The sequence below is a fragment of the Pseudoliparis swirei genome, chromosome 5, assembly GCF_029220125.1.
Source record: "Pseudoliparis swirei isolate HS2019 ecotype Mariana Trench chromosome 5, NWPU_hadal_v1, whole genome shotgun sequence".
Taxonomy (NCBI): domain Eukaryota; kingdom Metazoa; phylum Chordata; class Actinopteri; order Perciformes; family Liparidae; genus Pseudoliparis; species Pseudoliparis swirei.
The window spans coordinates 2,109,299-2,114,298 of record NC_079392.1 but is presented as its reverse complement, the minus strand read 5'-3'; the positions used below and the strand labels follow the sequence as shown (position 1 = coordinate 2,114,298).

The 5,000-nt window shown below is 45.9% G+C and overlaps 1 protein-coding gene across 5 annotated transcripts in view; it reads left to right on the top strand.

Moving 5' to 3' along the window:
* Nucleotides 1–5,000, top strand: part of nek7 (NIMA-related kinase 7) — a 61,451-nt gene that overhangs the window by 49,012 nt on the left and 7,439 nt on the right. The window lies entirely within an intron of this gene.

Here is a 5,000-nt window from a genome sequence, read left to right as displayed (position 1 = left end):
AGGAGTGGGCGGAGTCTCAACAGTGGGCGGAGTCTCAACAGGACAGTGGCGTAGTCAGGAGCAGGAATTCCACGACCCAGACCTCGATGATCCATCAGCAGATAGGATCTATATCGTCTCATAGGGTCCGATGACCCCATGAGACGTGAAGTCAAAAGGACTCCGGGGAGAAAGCAGAGTTAGTAACGTGTGATTGAGAGATGAAAATTCATCCTTAAGGAGAGAAAAGAGGAGATAGGTGCTCAGTGCATCCTAACGCCCCCGGCAGCTATAAGCCTATAGCAGCATATCAATCCATGACCAGGTGAACCTGATTCAGCCCTAACTATAAGCTCTGTCAAAGAGGAAGGTCTTAAGTCTACTCTTAAACGAGGTGACTGTGTCTGCCTCCCGGACTGAAATTGGAAGCTGGTTCCATAAAAGAGGAGCTTGATAACTAAAGGCTCTGGCTCCCATTCTACTTTTTAAGACTCTAGGAACTACAAGTAGTCCCGCATTTAGTGAGCGTAGCTCTAGTGGGGCAATATGGTACTACAAGCTCCTTAAGATATGATGGTGCATCACCAATCAAGGCTTTGTAGGTTAAGAGAATAATTTTAAAAGTGATTCTTGATTTTACTGGGAGCCAGTGCAGAGCAGCTAGTGCAGGAGTGATGTGATCTCTTTTCTAGTTTTAGTGAGAACACGAGCTGCAGCATTCTGGATCAACTGAGGGACCTAAGAGACTTATTAGAGCAGCCTGATAATAAGGAGTTGCAGGAATCCAGTCTCGAAGTAACGAACGCGTGAACCAATTTTTCTGCATCTTCATGAGACAAGATGTGCCTGATTTATGAAATATTACGGAGATGAAAGAATGCAGTCCTTGAGATTTGCTTTACGTGGGAGTTAAAGGACAAGTCCCGATCAAAGATAACGCCAAGATTCTTTACAGTGGTGTTGGATGCTAGGGCAATGCCGTCCAGAAACCACATCACCAGATAATTGATCTCTGAGGTGCTCAGGGCCGATTAAAATTACTTCGGTTTTGTCTGAGTTTAACATCAAGAAGTTGCAGGTCATCCATGTTTTATGTCTTTAAGACATGCTTGAATTTTACCGAGTTGGTTGCTCTCCTCTGGTTTTATCGATAGATATAGTTGAGTATCATCTGCATAACAATGAAAGTTTATGGAGTGTTTCCTGATAATATTGCCCAAAGGAAGCATGTATAAGGTAAATAAAATTGGTCCAAGCACAGAACCTTGTGGAACTCCGTGATTAACGTTGGTGGTTATCGAGGCCATCGTTTACAAATACAAACTGAGATCGATCTGATAAATAGGATTTAAACCAAATTAGTGCCGTGCCTGAAATGCCAATCGACTGCTCCAGTCTCTGTAACAGGATGTCATGGTCAATGGTGTCGAATGCAGCACTAAGGTCTAACAAGACCAGGACAGAGAGGAGTCCTTTATCTGCTGCCATTAAGAGGTCATTTGTAATTTTCACCAGTGCCGCCTCGGTGCTGTGGTGTTTTCTAAATCCTGATTGAAATTTCTCAAATAAACTATTATGATGTAGAAAGTCGCACAACTGATTTGCACCACTTTCTCAAGGATCTTGGAGAGGAAGGGAGCTTAGAGATCGGTCTGTAGTTAGCCAACACCTCTGGATCCAGAGTGGGCTTCTTCAGGAGAGGTTTAATAACAGCCACCTTGAAGGAGTGTGGTACGTGGCCTGTTAGCAGAGACACATTGATAATATCTAATAGAGAGCCGCCAATTAAAGGCAAAACGCCTTTAAGCAGCCTCGTCGGGATGGGGTCCAAGAGACAGGTAGACGTGTTCGAAGTAGAAACCGGCGAAGATAATTGGTCACGGTTGATGGGAGAAAAGCCCTCCAAATATACACCAGGGCATACAGCGGTTTCCAAGGCCATTCCACTTGAGGACAGATTGGCACAGGTTATGGGCAAGAGAATATTAATCTTGTCCCTAATAGTTAAAATCTTTTCATTAAAGAAGTTCATAAAGTCATTACCACTGAGGTTTATAGGAATACTCGGCTCCACAGAGCTGTGACTCTCTGTCAGCCTGGCTACAGTGCTGAAGAGAAACCTGGGGTTGTTTTTATTTTTTTCTATTATTGATGAGTAATAGGCTGCTCTGGCATTACGGAGGGCCTTCTTATATGTTTTAAGACTATCTCGCCAAACTAAGCGGGACTCTTCGAGATTAGTTGAACGCCATATGCGTTCAAGCTTTCGTGACGTTTGCTTCAGTTTGCGGGTCTGAGGGTTATACCAGGCAGCAAACCTCCTCTTCTTCACTGTCTTCTTCTCCAGAGGGGCTATCGAGTCCAGTGTCATTCTCAGAGAGCCTGTGGCACTGTCAACAAGATGATCAATCTGGGACGGACTAAAGTTAGACCAGGAGTCCTCTGTTATATTGAGACGTGGTATCGAATCAAATACAGAAGGAATCGCTTTAAATTTAGCTACAGCACTGCCAGCTACCCATCTGCTGTAGAAACTTTTGCCTAATGGTGTACACCCCGTCAGTATAAATTCAAAAGTTATGAGGTTGTGGTCTGACAGAAGAGGATTCTGTGGGAAGACGTTCAAATGCTCAATGTCAACGCCATAAGTAAGAACAAGATCAAGCGTGTGGCCAAAGCTGTGAGTGGGTTTCTGTACTCTGACAGAAGCCAATCGAGTCCAACAAGGAGATGAATGCAGCACTAAGGCAATCATTATCAACATCCACATGGATATTAAAATCTCCAACAATAATAACTTTATCAGTTTTAAGAACCAAACTTGATATAAATTCTGAGAATTCAGATATAAACTCTGAATATGGACCTGGTGGCCGGTACAGAATCACAAATAGAATTGGCTGTAGTGTTTTCCAGGTTGGATGTGAAAGACTAAGAACAAGGCTTTCAAATGAGGTGTAGTGTAATTTTGGTTGAGGATTAATTAATAGGCTCGATTCAAAGATGGCTGCTACTCCACCTCCTCGACCGGTGCCTCGAGGAATGTGAGTATTAATATGACTTGGAGGAGTCGATTCATTTAGGCAGACATATTCTTCATGGCTCAGCCAGGTTTCAGTTAGACAACATAAATCAATGTGATTATCTGATATTAAATCATTTAGTAACACAGCTTTAGATGACAGAGATCTAATATTTAGGAGACCACATTGAATAGACCTGTTTTGTTGCACTGCTGAAATAATGGTGTTAACTTGTATAAGGTTATTGTGTACGACTCCTCTTCTGCTTACTTTTGATTTATTTAATTGAAGTGGCCGTGGGACAGACACAGTCTCTACTCTAAAGTCAAGGGTGGGTAACTGCTCGAATGGAAGAGCAGAGAAGGGTGTTAAACTACAACTCTGCTCCCGGTTCCTGATCTGAACCCTGGGTTGTCATGGATTAAGTCCGGTGATCAACTTGGTCATATTCGCAGAAATGAGACGCTCCGTCCAACGTGGGATGAATGCCGCCTCCTCATCAGATCAGGTTTTCCCAGAAAGTCTTCCAGTTGTCTACGAGCCCACATTATTCGCTGGGCACCACCGACAACCAGCGGTTGAAAGACGACATTCGGCTATACAATTCGTCTGTCTGCAAATTTGGGAGAGGGCCAGAGAAAATTACGGTGTCCGACAACGTCTTGGCATAAGCACACACCGATTCCACATTAATTTTAGTGAGTTCCGAGCGGCGGCTCGGCGCCATTACCACCGGCGTGTCTTACAATCTGATTGTATCTCCGCTTATGCTTAGCCAGCAGCTTCAAACAAGACTCCACGTCGCCCGCTCTGGGCCCCGGGAGGCACACGACTCTGGTCCGCGGCCGCTATTTTCACGTTCCTGACTATAGAGCTCCCGATAACCAGGGTGTGTTCCTCAGCGGGTGTGTCGCTGAGCAGGAAAACCGGTTGAAACGTGAAGTGGTTGGTGCACAGCGGCTTCTGTGTAGACTTACTACTCCTGGAACAGTTACCCAACCATCCGGCTGCACGGTTACCGCCGGGGAACAGCTAACAGCTGACTGTAGCTCCGCGCCGGCTACGGGAGAGGGCGGGCGAACTAGCATAGCTGTCTGAGCTTCGATAGCGCGGAGCCGTGCATCTAACCCACTTAGACCTGCCTCCAACCTAGCAAATAAACTACACTTGTTGCATGTATCGTTATCATTAAGGGAGGCAGGGGGATAACTATACATGAGACACACTGAGCAAGAGGAGCGGGAGGGAGAGAAGAAGAAATCATGCTCGCTGCTGAGCAACCGGAGCTTACCGGAAGAGTGAGATGATGCGTTCATATAACCCAGGTGCATGCTGGTCCTGTAGCTGCCTCCTCCTCATATAACCCAGGGTGGACTCTTTGTTCTTCACATCAATTAACATCGTGTCAAACAGAGAGACTCACGTTCACTGAGGGACCCCGAGGGGGGGGGGGGGGGGTAAAGTGTCAACAAGGCACCAACAAAATAATAATTAATTTGCTGAGTTAAACTCGCGATGCTTTTTTATTGAGTTCCTTTTCATAGCGACGCAGCTTCTCGTGTTCCAACGACTCGTCTGGTGATTATCCATCGCCACGGCAATGACGCGTTTACGTCGGAGAAGTGTGACAACAACACGAGCGCCAGCTGCCCACCGGGGGCCGGGGCCCGGGGCCGGGTTCTGGAAGCTCTCGGGACATCAATCGACCCCAAAACACTGCATTTGCACTCTTCCTCACTCCTCCTCACTCTTCCTCACTCTTCCTCATCACCTCCTGGTTTAGGAAGCAGAGCTCTGAGGTTGTTGTTGTTCTCAGTAACAACGACAACACATCAAAGTGTGTGTGCTGGTTTGGATACACACACCAAACGTTGGACATACAATGTATCGACTTGTTGTTGTTGTTTATTTGTTTCTCTCAATAAGTCCCGTACCTGGACAGCAGGTTGTCCTCCCAGCATACCACACTGTGTCTTTCTACTTTGCTCTCACACCCTG